Raw genomic sequence first — 20,420 nt, 5'->3', positions numbered from 1 at the left:
AGATGCACATATGAACAATAATGAGGTTCCATTTTTCCTCCTGATTAGACTGACAAATGATACAATGAACATTTGGCAAAGGAGGGAATGGGCACTCTTGGTCATGTCCAAGGACACAAAGCTGGGAAGAAAGTAAAACAAATCAAAGCCAACATCAGCGTCATAACAGGAGAGCATGCCCTCCTCTATTACTACTCATAGCTTCCTAAGTTTGGAATTCTGTCTTTTTGGTAGAACCAAGATGATGGCATTCACCTTCAGACTGAGGGTATTAAATATAACCCCAGAGTGGGCGTTGCTTAATATCAGGCCCTTGCTAGTGAACACACTGGTGAACTATATCCATATTTGGTAACTACCATATTTATCAATGAATTCTGTCCATCATTTACATACAGACACATTCCTACATATATTAAAAATAGGGATCAGATATGGCTCAAGTGGTTGAGCACCTGCCTCCCACATGGAAGGCCTCAGGTTCGGTTCCTGATACTTCCTGAAAAAAAAAACAAAAAGCAAAACAAACAAACAAACAAAAACCAACTCAGGGGAGCTGACACAGCTCAGTGGTTGAGCACTGGCTTCCCCTCTATGAGGTCCTGGGTTCAATCCCCTACTCGGTACCTAAAAAATATGATGAAAGAGGTTGTTGATATGGGAGGAGTGTGGGGGTGTGTGGGGGGTATATGGGAACCTCTTATATTTTTTAATGTAACTTTTTTGTGATCTATGTATCTTTTTTAAAAAAGACAATTAAAAAAATAAAAAATAAAAAAGCTATGTGTGTGTGTGTATATATAGGAGAGTGCACAAACTATATATATATATACACACACACATGCACTGATCGTATCTATATGACAGCATTAGCTTGGCCATAGAACAAGTACTGATAAATCTGTTCTGTATTACAAAGGATTACTTCTGGACAGAGCCTGAAAAACGTGTTATGCAGACAAGCACCCACTTCACTACACTCTCCTTAACAGCTGCCAATTCCTGATTTTTGTGCTTTTTTGATTGCAACTGACAGTTCAATATAAGAAAATTGTATGTCTATACTTTTTTTTGAGACTTTTTAGTCAAAAAATACTCAAGAAATTAAAATTAAATTTAGATTTCTGTTACCTTTAATTTGGAGGTGTTATTTCCCAGGAAGTGCTAAAATCTAAACACTGTCAATGGATAATGATTCTGGGAATTAGGTCACTTAAGGTAATGTTATGTTAAGTGTATTAGTCAGCTAAGAGGGGTGCTAATGCAAAGTACAAGAAATCTGTTCACTTTCAATAAAGGGTATTTATTTGGGATAAAAACTTACAGTTACAAAGCCCTAAAGAGTCCAATTCAAGGTTGATTTCTCACCAAACTCAGCTGTCATGTTTTGAAGTAAGATGGTGGGTAATCTCTCTTGATCTCTCCTTTCTTCTTCCTCTTAAGGCTCCGTGGGCCCAGCTTCTTCTGATCTCACCTGTAGACAGGCATAGGGCTCATCTCCCAGGGTTTCTCATCTGCTCTGGTCTCTTCACAAGGTCAGGTATAACCTATCAGGTGAATGGCTCAAGACTCCGTGGGGCTCCAGGATCAAAACTGGCAAAGTTCTCTCTTCTTATCTTCTTCTGTGTGTCCTCTTGAGTGAATAACCATTCATAAAGCCCACCAGGGGGGCAGGGACTTAAACTGAGTTACACCCTACTGACATGATCGAATCAAAGAGTTAATCTTAATATAATTTAATCAAAGTCATCTTAGCTGAATCTAATACAGTCAAATTGGATCATGCCCAGAGGAACAGACCAGTTAACAAATAAAATCCTTCTTTTTTTGGAATTCATAAATTATATCCAACTGTTACACTAAGTTTAAAATTAAATTATAAATTGTAAAATAATTGGTGAGGCCCTCCTAAACCCATTATCACAGTAAACAGGTAAGTACATCTCCTGCCACATTCTGACTATTCAAGTTAGACAAACAGAGCTGTGTTGTGACACAGCTCTTCCTGAGATTAACAGAGAGAAAGTGGTCTGTGTTGGGTACTCTAAAGAAAGAATAAACCATCATTATTTGAGAGACCCATAACAGAAGGGTCAGGCTGGGTAACCTCTGTAAAAAGAACATCAAGGCTTCTTTGGCAAGGAGATAAGGGTTTCTGTTGGCAGGACCCAATATCTAGTCTGTAGGTATTCTTCATGGATGAATTATGACAGGGTTGTTTTTGAAGTTTTCAAATATGCAGGCAGGCAGTCAGATAAATGTGGGTTTGATGTCTTTATTAGTCGAGTGGAGGGATAACTCTGAAATCCTTGACAACTATTCTCTGTGGTCATCTCCATACTGGGTAGGATAATTAACAAAGATACATATCTGATATTAATCTAGGCTGTCCAAATATTAAATAGTAATCCATATTTAAATGTTAAATAATTTAAAAACGAGTTTAGTAACAGTCTGAGTGTGTAGGAAAAGACATAAGAAGGAAGGGGAAAGCGGGAAAATAAGTCCTAAGTTAATGACAGAGTGTCAGAACAAACACATGATCAATTTGTACAGCTAGGTATAAGAAAGATATCAATCAATTGACAAATAATATGCTGGAAAAATCCTTAGGTCACTGGATTAGTTAAAGCTGCCTGGTTTTCTAGAGAAACAGTGTTACTAAAGAGGACTCTATTGCTGAAGGGCAACTAAATAATTCTCACTTGCTGTAGCCTGTTCTTATCCACCTGAAATTTCACATGGTAGCTTGAATAAAGCGTTTTCAATGAGTGATATCGAATAGAGAAAAAAAAAGAAGAAAAGGGATCATAAAAGATGTTTACTTTATCAGAGTAGAAAGAAGGTGGACAATGAGAGTGGAGATGAGACTAAATGGTGGGTATCAGAGAGAGACACCGAACACATTTTGGGGGAGGGAAAAAACAGAGAAGTGTTATGTTAACCCAAACCCAATATCCCATCTTTATTAATTTGGTTACACAGTGAAAAGGGAAGGTGTGGGGAGGGGCTTTGGAAGTATCAGGGACATTATTTGTGTTACAGGAAAATTTGGGCCTTTTGGACCCCTCTGGGTTATCATAAATGATTGCTGTGCTTTATGTTTTCCAATCTGCTAGTACTGTGATGTCTTTTCAAGGCAACATAAAGAGAGCTCAAGGACACAGATTGTGGGTTTCAGCATGACAACCTCAATAACGTCATGACTTTGGGAGTAAGAGATTTGTGATGGTTGTTGGGAAAGAATAAAATATATTAAACTGCTACAAAACATTATTCAAGAGAGTATACTGATGTCTATCTAAAAAAAGGTTTAAGACCTTAAGTAGGTCTTAAGAAATCTTTGTTAACCATGCTACCTAATATGTGGTATTCATAACCTAGTATAGTTGTCAAAGATTTGAGTTAGGCATTTGGAAGGAACCTCAGGTAGACATCTGAATAGGTTATTGTATGATTTCTTCATAGTGTTTTAACAAATTAGATTCTTTCCCAAAACTAGAAGCTATGTCTTTTAACTACAAAATGTTACAGCTGCATAAATGGGAACAAAAAGAATTGTGCCTAAATTCTAAATGTAACATGATTTTAATATGAAATATGTCTCATAATTTAAAATGCTAATGCTACAGAGAAAGAAGCTATCAACATGCTTTTTTAAAATTAATTTATTGAAGTATATCATTCATACATAAACATAGATAAACAATAAGTGTATAGTAAAAGGTGTTGAACTTACAGAACAAACATATATAACATCATACAGGACTCACATAACTCACCTTACTACCAATATCTTGCATTGTTGTTAAACTTTTTTAACTAATGATTAAAGAGCATTGTCAAAATATTATTACCAAAGTATTTTCCCCCAACCCACCTTATTATTATCTTTATATCATCTATATACGAACATACATAAACAATTAAGTGTATAGTAAAATTTGTGAACTTACAAAGCAAACATGCATAACATCATACAGGGGTCACATACATGAAACCTCCACCAACACCTTGCATTATCGGGAGACATTTATTACAAATTATGAAAGAAAATTGTTGAAATCTTACTACTAATTATAGTCCTTATCTTATATTTGTAGTGTTTTCCTCCAACCCACCATATTATTATTTTTTAAATATATATTTTTATCACAGAAGTTGTAAACTTATAAAACAATCATGCACATGTGCAGAATTCCCAAACAATTCCCCTCCATCAACACACCACATTGTGGTGGAACGAACATTTGTTACAAATAAGATAATATCATCTACCCCACTCAGTTAACATGGAGTTGAAGAATGTCATCCACCACACCATGGAGCCTAGAGTGCCTACAACTGAAAGCAGGAGGATTGCATCCAGTATCCATGTGGAATCTAAACCCCCTCTTGACATAGATGTGAAATGGACACAACCAAGCCAAGGTCTACAGGAAGGAGGAATACAGTAAGGATTAGAGTGGACTTAATGATATTCTATTCATGAACTATTGTGGTTAGTAATCGAGAAAATGTGGCATTGGTGTGGAAAAAGTGGTGGCATGGTGGCTGCTGGGTGTGGGGAATGGGAGGAAGAGATGAGATGTGGAGGCATTTTCGGGACTTGGTGTTGTCCTAGGTAGTGCTGCAGGGACAATTACCAGACATTGTATGTCCTCCCATGGCCCACTGGATGGAACGTGGGAGACTATGGGCTATGATGTGGACCATTGACCATGAGGTGCAGCAATGCCCAGAGATGTACTCAACAAATGCAATGGATGTGTCATGATGATGGGGGAGAGTGTTGCTGTGGGGGGAGTGGTGGTGTGGGGGCGGTGGGGGTGAATGGGGACCTCATATTTTTTGAATGTAATATTTTTTAAAAATGAATTAAAAAAAAGAAGAAGATAATATCATCTGATTGTTACCATGTCCATAGTGTACATTGCTCACATTTTCCATACTGCCCCATTATCAACACAGTACATCTTTGGCAGAGATGTAAGAATGTTATATTATTACTGCTAACCACAGTCCATAGGCCATTCCTGTTGAATTTTTCGCATGTTTCTCCACATTCCCAACAGCCTGCAGTAGTGATGTACATTTGCTCTAGCTCACAAAGGACACTCTTGCATCTGTACCATCAACCACAATTCTCATCCACCTCTTGGTTTACTGTGCTATTCATTTCCTAGATTATTCTTTAGCATTTTGTCAGTTGACACTTACATACCTAGATGATCATTTTCAGTCACATCCCCATCTATAAAATACCTGTTACTCATTATTTGTTACCATCAACTCTATACATTTCCACACTTTTACTATAAAGCTAATTAAAACTTCTCCATACATTAAACATCAGTAGTCCATCTCAGTCCTCCTCTTATCTCCTTTAAGAATCCACCACCATGTCCTCCCATGGCCCACTGGGTGGAATGTGGGAGAGTGAGGGCTATGATATGGACCATTGACCATGAGGTGCAGCGATGCTCAGAGATGAATTCACCCAATGCAATGAATGTCTCATGATGATGGAGGAGATTGTTGTTATGGGTGGAGGAGTGAGGTGAGGAGGGTGGGGGGCATATGGGGACCTCACATCACCTAACACCAAGACCTGAAGATATTTTCCAACTATTTCTTCTAGAAGTTTTATGGTTCTTGCCTTTATTTTTAGGTTTTTGATCCATTTTGAGTTAATTTTTGGATAAAGTGTGAGATAGGGGTTCTCTTTCCTTCACTTGGTTATGGATATCCAGTTATTTCAGCACCATTTGTTGAATGGACTGGTCTGCCAGAGTTGTGTGGGTTTGAGAGGCTAGTCAAAAATCACTTGACCATACATGTGAGGGTCTCTTTCTGAAACATCAGTTTGGTTCAATTGGTCTATGTGTCTGTCTTTATGCCAGTACCATGCCATTTTCACCGCTATAGCTAGGTAATATGATTTAAAGTCTGGAGATGAGAGTTCATTTTTCCTTTTAATGATGTTTCAGGACCCCTTACCATTCCAAATAAATTTGATAATTGTGTTTCTTTTTTTTTTTATGCTGGTGGAATTTTTGTCAGGATTGCATTGGATTTGTATATCAATTTGTGTAGAATTGTCTTCTTAATGATATTTAGTCTTCCAACCCATGAGCATGGAATGTTCTGCTAGTTATTTAGTTCTTTTTAAATTTCTTTTAGCATTGAATTGCAGATTTCTGAATACAAGTGCTTTACATCGTTGGTTAAGTTTATTCCTAACTATTTGAGTTTTATCTGTCATATTTTATTTTCACCACTCTTTTGAAATTTTTAGTTACTTTTATTGATATAGTCTTCATTTGTAGACTCTCTTCCAGGCCTCTCTCTCCTGTCTTTTCTTTTCAGGCTCCAGCACACTCTTTAGTATTTCCTGAAAATCTGGTCTCTTGCTTAGAAATTCTTTCAGTTTATGTTTATCTGTGAATATTCTAAATTTACCTTCATTTTTTGAAAGACAGTCTTGCTGGATATAAGATTCTTGGCTGGAAGTTTTTCCCTTGCAGTATCTTAAATATGTCAGACACTGTCTTCTCGCCTCCATCATTTCTGGTGAGAAATCAGCACTTAATCTTATTGGATATCCCTTATATGTTATGCATTGCTTTTCTCTTGCTGTTCTCAGAATTCTCTCTTTGTCTTTTTCATTTGACATTCTGATTAGTATGTGTCTCGGTGTTGGTCTATATGGATTTTTTTGGATGGTAGTATGTTGTGTTTCTTGGACATGGATATCTAGGTCCTTCAATAGGGTTGAAAATTTTTCTACCATTGTTTCTTCTAATATTCCTTCTGCCCCTTTTCTCTTCTCATGTATGTTTGCACATCTTTTGCTGTCATTTATTTCCATGTGACCTTGTTCAATTTTTTCCATTATTTTCTTCATGTGTTCTTTTGAATGTTCACTTTCAGAGGTCATGTCTTCAAGCTCACAAATCCTTTCTTCTGCCTCTTCAAATCTGCTATTATATGATTTCAGTGTCTTTTTAAAATTTCATTTATTGCACCTTTCATTCCCATAAGATCTGATATTTTTTATGTATGCTTTCAAATTCTTTGTGCTCATCCAGTGTCTTCTTAATATCCTTAATCTCTTTAGTCATCTCATTGAATTTATTAAGGAGATTTGTTTGAACATCTATAATTAGTTCTCTCAATTCCTTTATGTCATATGGAGGCTTATCTTGTTCCTTTAACTGGGCCATAGCTTCCATTTCCTTGGTGTGGATTGTAGTTTTTTGTTGGTGTTTTGGCATCTGGTTTACTAGAGTATTAATTCTGGATGCAGTTTCTCTCTTTAGTTTAGGGCTTCCTGCTCTTTCTCTCTTGCTGGTTGTGCAGTAGGAGCCAAGGATGTAGTTGGTGTTATTAACTATGGAGTCCCAAGCTGCCCTCATTGCCCCAGGGACCAATGAAGCTTCTCCCACCTTTTTCCTTTGCCAGGGGTAGGGACAGAGTCACAGCTGTGTGGAATAATCCAAGTCATGCAGGCCTAGACTGTAGTTGCCCAGAAAGAATGATGAAGTTTCATGCCCCTTTCTCCCCTGCCTGGATGGAGCTGCAGTTGTGCGCAGTTGTCTATGCTGTACAGGTCCATGATGACCATATTTGCCCTGGCAGACTTCCAATTATTCAGTCTGTGCCAGCCAAAGGTACCTGCAGTTTCCTGGATAGGCTGGTGCAGAGCCAGCCAGCTTCTTCTCTGCCAGAAGTGGGGCTGAAGCCTATTCTAGGGCTGCAGTCTGATCTGGGTGAAAGTAACCAGTTTCTACCATCACTGTGATTTACGGTCAGGCGGGCTTCCTCTCATGCTGGGGACAGAGTCAAAATGGCAGCCAATGGCCTCTTTCTGACTTGGACAGATTTACACTCTATTGTTCCTAGGGTTATACCTTAGCTAGCTGAGTCTACTAATCAGTAGCTGAAATCAGTAGCCAACCATCTCCTCCTCCCATATTTTGGAAATGGAGTTTCCAATTCTAGCCACAGAATAGCTCCTGGGGTGGTTTGTACCATCCGAGTGGGATAATCACTGGCCTCTGCAGCTTGGCCAGTAATTTCCCAGTTAGGCTGGCACATATCCCGCCAACTTCTTCCCTGCTGGAGGTGAGGGTGGGGCCTAGGCTAGAGCTGCAATCTGATCTGAATGGAAAGAAGCTGGTCCCTACCAGCACTGTGATTTTGAGTCTGCCCCACTTCTCCTCATGCCAGGTGCAGAGTTAAGATGGCATCTACAGAACTCTTTCTGACTTGAACAGGCTCAAACTTTAGCTGGTCTCAGGATTATACTTTAGCCCACAGAATTTAATCATCAGTAGTTGAGGTCGGTGCCCAACCTTCTCTTTCTTCCCCGTTTTTGGGAATTGGAGTTTCCAGTTCCAGCCTTGGAACAGCTCCTGAGGCAGCTTGTGCTTCCAGTGGAGGATGAGTACCAGCCTCCATGGCGTGGAGTGCTTTATTTATGAATCTTCTCTGCAGATGGGCAGTCTCCTTCTTCCATTCTTTCAGGTATGTTGCAGGATGCTCTTCTGGTCTCCCGGAGCCCCAAACAGGTGCTTCAGCTAGCTCCAGATAGCTCTGGGTGTTTACTAACTGTTCTGTAGCAGGAGCTGACTCTAGGAGCTCCTTACTCCGTTGCCATCTTGCTAGTTCTCTCAACATATTTTTAAAGATTTATTTTTTTACTTATTTCTCTCCCCTTCCCCCCCCCACCCCCATTGTCTGCTTTCTGTGTTCATTCACTGTGTGTTCTTCTGTGTCTACTTGCATTCTTTTCAGTGGCACAGGGAATCTGTGTCTCCTTTCATTGCATCATCTTGCTGTGTCAGCTCTCTGTGTGTGTGGCACCACTATTGGGCGGGTTGTGCTTTTTTTGCATGGGGCGGCTCTCCTTGCGGTGTGCACTCCTTGTGTGTGGGGCTCCCCTATGCGGGGGACACCCTTGCATGGCATGGCACTCCTTGCACACGACAGCACTGTGTGTGGGCCAGCTCATCACATGGGTCAGGAGGCCCTGGGTACTGAACCCTGGACCTCCCATGTGGTAGGCAGATGCTCTATTAGTTGAGCCACATCCACTTCCCAACATGTTTTTAATACAAAGTGTTTTGTAAAATAGGAACAGTCTTACCCAACATTATGTGGATCATGACAGCCCTGGTCCTCACTCCAACTGTGTGTTCAGTGAAGACTCTATTCAACTCATCACATGCACATCAGCCATGCCATGTGCATCTCTGATAATAACCTCGGCTGCCCAAAATGAAGATGGGGGTAAAACTAATAAAACGTATAAAGCATTAAAAAATTTCCCTATCAAAACTCCAACAAGTATGTCATTCTGAAGCACAGGAATGAAGCAAAAGCTTCCATAATGTAGTTGCCTTGTTTATATTCCTTCTTTTACTTACAAATGCTCTCTGTAACACAGTATGTTTTTTTGGTTCATGTTGAAATTACCTCTCTTAGGACAAATGTCAGATGGGGATAGGAAAGAAGGGAAATAGAATTGCCTAGTGCTTCTATGGTCCAGACTGTGTAGTCACAGATTTAAAAAAAAAAAAATTTTCTGTTTGAATCCTCACATCAGTCCTAATGTAAGGTTTTTTATTCTATGCAACTTTTTCAACAGAATTGCATTCACACTCTACATGCTGTCTCGGTCTGCTGATACAAAACATGTTTCATTGCTTTGTTTGCCCACTTCATAAAAATGGTTGTCTGGAGAAAATTTAGAAAACCTAGCAATTACCATCTTGTGACCAGAACCAGAACTGCAGAGACCCAGGTACTTACTGAGGAAGGATGGAAACTACAGTCTTCTCAGGCTTCTAGAACTTTTTTATCCTCAGCTTGAGTTGTGTTGTGTATGTCATACAAAAATGAAATCATAATGTCTTGATTTTAATTTTTTAAGTATATTTCTCATGCATATTGTATAACTTTCATCTTTTAAATTTCCATATAAGAAAACAAATTCCTGCAATAATGATCCAAATATAATGATTTGTTCTATATATTCCTATATTTTTAATTCATATTTATAAATGTGTAAAACTTTGAAGCCAACCTTTTTAATCAATTCCAAGAGTATGTTTAAATCTTTTTCCATATGAATACTTTCCACATCACTTCTTCAGAATTACTTTACAAGATTTTTCCATATTTCTAAAATTTTATGTTTTTTCATAATGAAAGTCATTCATGCTTGCTGTTTTTAATATAAAATTTTAAAAATGACTAAATGCAAAATATGTTTATATTGTCCTATCTCCCCAACTATACTTTTATTTCCACTTAATAAATTAGCATGTTTGTTTCCAAAATTTTCTTAAATACATTGTACTAAGGCTCACATTATTTTTTGTAAAAGGTGGGAATATGTGATACTGAACATTTTTCAATTTGCTTATGTTTAGAAAATACTTTGTATATACTTTCTTATTACATTTAGAGTTAGCTTGTTCTTTGTACAGCCGCATAGTATATGGGTGTACTATCCTACATGCTATTCCATAATATTTTAAACATTATAATTCCTTCTCAAGAGTATATAAAAATTCAAATATATAAGTTCTGCTTGAACCTGGGTCTGGACTGTTGCCTAAACATCTGAATTGTGAAGAATGGAAAAATAATCAGGTTATCCAGACTTCTCATATTCATGGAAAAATCCACCTTCAGCTAAAGACAATGGAAAGTGTGTGTGTGTGTGTGTGTATGTGTGTGTGTATGTCTGGTTAAATGTTTATAAACAGAATGTATTATTCCCCACTCAGCTCCATAATGTTTCCAAAAAATCTAAATGTACAAAATATCTAAAGAAGAAAATACATAATGCCAATATTCCAACTTCTAAGTTGCTCTCTGCTTGCATTTGAGTTAAAATCCCCTCAATCACACGTCTATTTGAACATACTATTTGAAATTACATTTACTCACATATTTTTAAATTTCTTTTTATATTTATACATCTTTATACCATTTTTGGAATGGTGGTATTTTCCCCATGCTTTTAAGTTGTCATGTCAATTATGTTTATGCTGACATTGGTACTTCATGCTAAGTGATGAGGAACAAAAAAATGGAAAAAAATCTTTATTTTTCTTGAACTTTCCCTAAACAAATTTTATTACTAGATACACTGTTGTGTTTTATTATATTAACATATATAGAACACTTGTTAGTTTATGGTCTTTCAGATATTTTCATGTTACAGTACAATCAGGAATATACCATTTCTTGATAGACGAGTAGAGATATAGACACAGGTCATCTTTTGAATATTAGTAAAAAAGTGATTCTTTTAAGGGTATATCCTGAAAAATTACCAAACTCCTAATTTTCAGATGTTCTTGAACATGCACAATTATCCATTACATGAGATAATTACTCTACAAACTTTGCCAAAACAATAAGATTTGTTCGAAACATGATCAATAGAAGAAAAGTAATATAAAAATCCAACATCCTAAACAACCTCAATTTTTCTCTTTAGAATTCTCATAAACATTTGTTTTCCAAATAAGCAAAATTAATTTCTCAAGGTTTTTTTCCTCCAACATTTATTTCAGCCACCATTACTTTTTTATTAAAATATAAAACTGCTACTTTGGAGTTAATTTTTGCAGTCTAATGAGGTATATTTTCTTCAGGTGTAATCTGATCACCGCTTCCTTCACGGTGGACTTTTAAGAAAAGTGAAGGAATACAAAATCTAGGTACTAATTCCCTTGCAGTAACAACTCACAGAACAGCACTTCTTTCCCATTACACCAAAGCCGGAGAATTCCCCCAATATAACTAGCTTTGACATCAGTTCTTACCTCCAAGCTGCTTCTCTACAGGGGAAGCCTCTCAATCTTGTAAAGCTGCTCCTCCTCCAAGGCTGGCCGGGGACAGCTCACTTCCAGGCTTTTAGAGAATGCTCCGCCCCTCCCCTGATGGAGAAAGCAGGAGGTCCTTCCCTCACTCAGAAGGAGAATCGACAACTTAAACCGAAACACAGTTTAAGGGAAGAAATGTTCATTTAAAAAATTTCTAAAGCACAATGGCAGTATACCCCTGTTCAGTTTCTATTCAAACGCTTAAGATGGGTAATTTTCTGAAAGAGAGAGAGAGAGAGAGAGAAAATCCCTTTATCATACAATGAAGATAGTTGAAAACATTCTTTAAATATTTTTCTAGTACCTTATTTCGGGTGAGCTTAAACATGCTAAGGGTCTTTATAGGCACTCTAGTGAATTAATATTTTATTTTAGGGAGAATTAATTCTTTACAATTTTGATGCTGAACTTAGGACCTAATATGTCTTTCATTTTATTCAGGTCTTCTTAGAGTTCCTTCCTTAGGTCATTTCTCAAGATACATCCTCAAATAAAATCTGGTTATTTGAAATTGAAAAATATATCTAAAGTCACATTAAACCAAAATAAAAATCAATCACCAAATTGAAAATGCTTTTCAATGCATGTGATTGAATAAGCAAAAACATCCCTAAACTACCTCTTAAGCATTTCAAAATAAAGAAATGAACAATAGAGAAGAGAATGGGGTAAAAGGCATAAGCAGAATATTCATAATGCTTTTCCCCATATCCTGAAATTTACTTCCCTATGTAGGAGGATCAAGTAATACAACTCCAGGTCTCTCTCTCTCTGCTTCCTCGAAATAAGAGAGACAGGCCTCTACAATGACAAGCAGTTTTGCTTGAGTCTGCGGTTCTGTTAGCCCCATTACACTCTCACAATTAGCAATATCCTTAAATTTTACTTTTCCCTGTTAACAAAGGTGACGTTTTGGCATCTATCTGCTACTCCTTTTGTTCTCTCTTGATTTGTTTATTATTTTCAAGGTAGGATAATTGTAAAATTTATGCACCTAATCAAATAGCCTCAAAATGTATAATGCAAAATCAATAGAAAAACATCATTGGGTAAGCAACAAATTTTGATTAGCTCCAACAGAAGTGGGGAAAACACTGATCAGCTCCTCCTGAGACTCTTAATATAAAAAGCATTTGACCTCTCCCAGCTTAAAGTCTATTTATTTTGGTCCAGTAAAGTGTCTGATAGGATTTTTAATACCAAGTTATCTCAAGAGCTCTGATATAATTTCAAAAACAAAGCCTGTTCAGTACTGTAACTATATAAAAACAGTTTCTGTTCATGGAAGTCTCTGTTAAATTGTGGAGCAGCTTCTGCTATGTGCATCAAGGATATAATACTAAGAAACATTGTTTATTGAAATCATATCAACCTCAAGAACAGAGAAGTGAGAAAGTATGCCCTGTAAAATTGTAAGAACTTGACAAACTTTATGGTTCAGAACAAAATGGTTGTACTCTAAGAGGTTATTTTTTAGTTATTGTTGATGTTTTTATTTTGATGTTAAAAATGTTTTAAAAAGACATCAGTGGAAAGTATAAAATAAATGTTTCAAATTATATCATTGAAAATACAAAGATTTGTTGAGGATGAGGAACAATCGGAAGGCTCATACACTGTTGACTGGAGTGTAAATTAGAAGACAATTTTTAGAAAATGCTTTCATATTAACTGCTAAACTTGCAGGAGTGCTGGCCCGCGGAGCAAGCTGACCTGAGCGGAGAGCTGGCACAGCAAGATGACGCAACTAAAAGAGACACAGAGGGGAGAATAAGAGATGTAGCAGACCAGGGAGCTGAGGTGGTACAAGAGATTGAGTGCCTCTTTCTCATACTGGAAGGTCTCAGGTTCGTTGCCAGTGCCGCCCAAAGAGAAGGCAAGAAGACAAAGAAGAATGTGCAGCGAATGCATACAGAGAGCAGACAACAGGGAGAGGGGGGAATAAGTAAATAAATCTTAAAAAAAAATCCAAGTACAAATCTTGTTGATAAGCATAGTTGTAATAACAACATATAAAGTAAGGCTATGTCTCAGTATAGTTATATTTAAAAATTATAAATGTAATGAATCAAGCAATAAACCAAAATGTGAATGATTATTATATTTTTGTAGACCAAAAGGAGGGATGGTAAAAGAAAAAATTGGCGAACTGTGTATTCTGCATTTCTGTTTTCAGCTTGAAGAAAACCACTGGCAAGAACTTGTTATTTGGTTCTCTGATTCCAAACCTTGTATACTTTATTTCAGGCTTAAATGTTACATGACTCTATAAGACACTATTGCAGAAGGATGAAAATTTGCAGTTCCCGTCTTGGACAGATATACTCTTAATATTTGCTATTTCAATGTGCTTTAAAAAAAATCTTGTGACTGAGAGTACCACAAATCAGTACAACAAATTAAAAAATTTCCTTTGTAACAATTAGCAGGGACATTATGTGTTTAAAATTTTGTGAAAGGAATCTTTCTTATTTAAACAAAAAGATAAAAATCTAGTTTTTTATGTAAACATTTCTAGTCCCCAAATACATAACCATTTCATTTCAATACTCATTGTGACCTAGCACACTTTTAAAAAATGTTTTTGTCATTTTGCTGGTTCTATTGCTAGCGAGATGGCGGACACATTTTGGAAATAAATTTGTCTAAAATAGATTTTTATCATATTATATACAAATTATGTAGCAATGCTTAAGGCATAGGCCTCCACCAATATCCAAAACTGTCTATTAACAAATAGCATGACTCTAAGAATCTGTACTGGCTGAATGTTAGCCCATCATAAGTACAAAAGAAGGTGAAAAGAAATTACTGAAGTTGAGATCCTCTAATACAAAGAAAAGTGAACTAGTTAGTGAAACCCTGCTGGGGCATAGGGGGCCATGGGAATCTGGGGGCCAAAGGGGGATAGGGAATCTCTGGCCAAATGTGTGTGAACATAGTGGAGAAGGGAAAAACCCTTCCACTGAAGAGAAATGAAATCCCATAAACAACCCTCTGACACAAGGCCCACAAGTGATACAAGGTTGAGTTTGCCACATTTGGGGATTTTGTATTCCTGAGGCAATACAAAAACCTACACATGGCCAATGGCTAAAAATACTATAAATTAGCCCAGTTTGTGCGATAATATGCTAAGAGTATGTAAAATGTAAGTAAGGTTGTTCAGTACCTGACAACTACATCATCACAGTGGATTTGTTTTAAAAAATATAGCTTCTTTCTTACTCTGAGATTATAAACTAGAGAGCAGAACTTCAGTGACACAGCTGTTCTAGGGATTAACTCTTTGTGGTCAATCCTGGGGATTCTAAAGGAAAAATTATCCATTCTACTTTCCAGGGAACATACTGAAGAAGGGCCAGGCTGGACCAGATTTATTCTGGTATCTACTCTGAATAAAAAAGTCATCATCAAAGACATATAGGATACTGTTAACAAGGCTTACTGTTTAGCATTTATAAATTGTCAGGGAGACATATGGCAGGATGATTACATATTTAATATTTTCAATATGACATGCAGTCTGACAGTTAAGAATTTATTACCCAACCCTGTCACTTACTGCTATGTGATTTTAAGTAAGTTCCTTAACCTTTGTGTGCCTCAGTATCCTCATCTATAAAGTATGAGTAATTCTACAACCTACCTGTGTTAGTTTAGTATGCTAAAGTCTGTCAAGTTAATATACCAGAAATAGGTTGACTTTTACAGTTTGGATTTTTTAACTTAAAAGCTTATATTTCTGTGGCTGGGAAAAATGTCCAAATTAGGGCACCAGGCAATGTTCTCTCCCTGTGGGCAATATTGGAATTCTCTGTCACTTTGAATTGATTTTAAAATAATTATATATTCTTATAGAAAATGCAAAAATGCGGGAAGATATATAAAGAAGACAGTTAATATACCAGAAATATTCACTGCTAATATTTATAGATTTTATCCTCTAGAGTTTTTCCTATATGTGTGTGAGAATTATTTGAAAATAGGTTTTTATACAATATATTTGAATATGTTCCTATCTAATGATAAATTTATCATTTAAAAATCATTTTGAACAAGATATTCTCTGTTTCTAAAATGTCATCTATTTTTTTGAAGTGGTAACAAGAATAACACATGTTATTTTTTAAGAAAATTTGAACAGTATTTTATAATACAGGAGATATTATCATGTATCTCTACCATCCAGACCCCTGCCTGCCTTCCCAGATACACTCTATTAATAATTCACATATATTGTTCAGATTTTTGTATAGTGTTCAAATCCATGTGTCCTGCTTCAATATTGGGACCATATCATTTATATAGAACAATTTGTAAGATAGAATTTCTATTAAACATATAGATAGGCAAATTAAGAGGGACAAAGGGATTAGTGGTTACCTAGAGCAAGAGGCAGGGGAAAGGGAGTAGCTGGAAATGGATATGGGGTTCTTTTAGAGGGAAAAAATGTTCTAAAATTAGATTGTGGTGATGGTTGCACAACACAGTGAGCATACTAAAAGCCATTTAACTGTACACATAAAATTGGTAAATTATATGATCTGTAAATTATAGCTCAATAAAGTTGATAAAACCTTACCAAGCAATAAAATTATTAGAACTATAAGATACATGTCATTCTGCATTTTGCTTTCTTTTCTACATAAAATGAACATATTTCCATATCACTACATGTATATCAAGTTCATTATTTTTAGCAAATGCATATTGTATTGTTTTGTGGATATACCATGCTATTAGTGTGGATATACCATGCTATTAGCTACCAGTTTTCTTTAAACAGCTTTATTGGGTAAAATTAACAGACATTAAATAGTAAATTTTTAAAGTACAAACCTTAATAAATTTTAACATATATATATATATATATACACACATATATATATACATACATACATATACACCTTGAAGCCATCACCACAATCAAGATAATGAACATATAAACCACCCAAAAAGTTTCCTAGTGCCCCTTTGCAATGTTCCTGACCTGCTCAGCCCCCATCCCCTGTCAACAAATCACCTGCTTTCTGGCAATATAGATTTGTTTGTTTTTTCCTACAATTTTATATCCATGCACTTGTACAGTAAAAAATCTTTTTATTGACTTATTTAATTAAGAATAATTATACTGAGATGCTTCTTTGTTGCATATATCAATAGGTCATTCTTTTTTTATTGCTGAGTATTATTCCATTGAATGCATTTAAAACAATTTGTTTATCCATTAACCTGTTGGTGGGCAATTGGGTTGTGTCCAGATTAGATATTACAAATAACCTGCTATGAACATTCATATACATGTATTTGTGTAGCAAGATGGTTCTTTTCTTTTGTGTAAATACTTAGTTGTGAAATGGCTGGGTTATATGGTTGGAGTATGTTTAACATTTTAAGAAACTGACAAGCGGTTTTCCAAAATTGGTGTACCATTTTACATTCCTGTTAGCAGTTGGAATACAAGTTTCCTCCACATCCTTTCAAGGTTTGGTATGCACAGTTTTTGTTGTGTGTTTTTAGCCACTCTAATAGGTGTGTACTGGTTTTTTAATTTGTATCTCCTCAATTACTAATGATGTTGAGCACTTTTTTTCATGTGTTTGTTTGTCATTCCTGACATTTCCTTGGTGAAGTATTCATGCAAATCCTTTGCCCATTTTCTATTTGGTTGCTTGTTTCCTTTTTACTTAAATTTGAGATTTCTTTATAAATTCTGAATAGAAGTCCTTTATCAGATATGTTTTCTAATACATTTTAACAGTTTATGACTTGCCTTTTCATTCATTTTTAGAAGTGACTTTTGTGAAAAGCACTTTTTAAAAATTTTTGATGAAATTTGATTTATCAATTTGTAATCTTATGAATTGTGCTTTTGGTGTTTTATCTATGAAATCTTTGTCTAACTTAAAGTCACAGGGTTTTCTTCTATGTTTTCATTTAAAAATTGTATAGTGTTAGGTTTCACGTTTAGGTCTATGATCCATTTTAAGTGAAGTTTTGTCTATAGTGTGAGTTTTGGATCCAAGCTCAATTTCTTCAATTGTTCCATCAACATTTGTTGAAAAGACTATCCTTTTTCCATTGAATTGCCTTTGAAACTTTGTAAAATATCAAATATCCATGATTGTGTGATATATTCCTGAACCTTTTCTCCTACTTTGTTACTCTATTTGTATATCTCTTACTAATAACATATTATCTTGATTAATGTACCTTGATAATAAGTCAGAAAATAGTCTATGAACTTTGTTCTTTATCAAATTGTTTTGGCTATACAAATTTATATACATTTACATGTGAATTTTTTTTTTTTTAAAGATTTATTTATTTATTTAATTTCCCCCCCTCCCCTGGTTGTCTGTTCTTGGTGTCTATTTGCTGCGTCTTGTTTCTTTGTCCGCTTCTGTTGTCGTCAGCGGCACGGGAAGTGTGGGCGGCGCCATTCCTGGGCAGGCTGCTCTTTCTTTTCATGCTGGGCGGCTCTCCTCACGGGCACACTCCTTGCGCGTGGGGCTCCCCCACGCGGGGGACACCCCTGCGTGGCACGGCACTCCTTGCGCGCATCAGCACTGCGCATGGCCAGCTCCACACGGGTCAAGGAGGCCTGGGGTTTGAACCGCGGACGCCCATGTGGTAGACGGATGCCCTAACCACTGGGCCAAAGTCCGTTTCCCTACATGTGAATTTTGGGATCTGCATGACAATTTCCAAGAGAAAGAATGCTGGGATATTGATTGGTATTGCAGTAAATCTATACATCAATGTGGGGGAAATTAAGAACTTAACAATATTGAGTGTTTTGCTCCATGAACACAAATTTTACTTCTGATCCTTGTGGTGTGTGATATCATATCACTAGTCCAGTTTTCTCTTGATTAGTGTTAACATGGTATATTTTTTCTTTCCTTTTATTTTTCCCCTTAATTAGAGAAGTTGTGGGTTTATTGAACAAAGATGAACTATATTCCTATACACCACCCCAAATCTAACAACTTGCATTGGTGTGGAACATTTGTTACAAGTGATAGCACATTTATTTAATTGTATTATTAATTAAAATCCATGATTTAACATGATTCACGGTTTGTATGCTGCAGTTCCATGGATTTTTAAAAAATTTTAATTCTGTTGCCATATATACAATCTAACATTTCACTTTTAATCATATTCAGATATATACGTCAATGTTCTTAATGTTCTGCTACCATCGCCACCATCCATTACCAAAACATTACCATCCTTCCAGATAGTAATCCTGTACGTTTGAAGCCGTAACTTCACATCCCTTATGCACACCCCATCCCTTGGTAAGCTGTATACTAGATTCCAACTCTATGAGTTTGCTTATTCTAATTGTTTCAAATCAGTTAGATCATACAATATTTGTCCTTTTGAGTCTGGCTTATTTCACTCAGCATGATGTCTTCAATGTTCATCCATGTTGTCACATGTATCAGAATTTCATTTCATTTTATAGCTGAATAATATTCCTTTGTATATTGTATTAATCAGCCAAAGGGATGCTGAGGCAAAATACCAAAAATCTGTTGGTATTTATAGAGGGTATTTATTTGGGGTGGAAGCTTACAATCACAAGGCCCTAAAGAGTCCAACTCAAAGTACTATAAGAGGTACTTTCTCACCCAGAGCCTGCTGCCATACGTTGATGCAAGATGGTGGGCGAAGTCTCCGAAGGTTCAGTCTTCCTCTTTCCTCTTTCCTCTTTCCCATGGTCCCAGCTCCTTCCAATCTCAGCTGAAGGCTGGCAGAAGGCATCGTCTCTCTCCCCAGAGGTCAATTCTTTCTGGGCTCTGCTTCTGTGTTCTCTACACAAGGTCAACTGTAGACTGTCAGTCTCTCTCTCTTCCTGGAGCCTCTGATGTGTCTATCTATGCCTCTGGGTTTTCTCCTGTGTGTTTACTTCCTGGAGCTCCAGCATCAAAACTCAAACTCTCTCCTCTGCTGTGCCATTTTCTCTGTGACCCAACAAGTGGGCAGTGACTCAACATCCTACTGACATGTCTGAATCAAAACCCCAATCTTAATTTAATCAAGTAAAAGTGAAACCTCAGAATCTAATACAATGTAATATGCCCAGAAGAACAGAACAGTTTACAAACATAATCTAATATCTATTTTGAAATTCATGCATAATATCAAACTGCCACATATGTATATACAGCATTTTATTTTTCCATTCATCAGTTTTTGGGCACTTGGGTGGCTTCCATATTTTGGCAATTGTGAATAATGTTGGTATAAATATCAGTGTGCAAATAACTGTTTGATTCCCTGATTTTAATTCCTTTTAGTATATGGGTCATGTGGTAGTGCTATAGTTAGCTCTCTGAGGAATAGCAAAACCGTCTTCAATGGCAGCTGTACCAATTTACATTGCCATCAGCAATGAATAAGTGTTCCTATTTGTGGAAGTTTGAAGCTTTTGTGGAAACCAGAAAATCCTGTTCTAAAAGGAATCCATTCCTGTAGGTGTAAATCCATATAAATTAG

This window comes from Dasypus novemcinctus, chromosome X, assembly GCF_030445035.2.
Source record: "Dasypus novemcinctus isolate mDasNov1 chromosome X, mDasNov1.1.hap2, whole genome shotgun sequence".
Classification (NCBI taxonomy): Eukaryota; Metazoa; Chordata; class Mammalia; order Cingulata; family Dasypodidae; genus Dasypus; species Dasypus novemcinctus.
Note: the sequence above shows the minus strand (reverse complement) of the source record.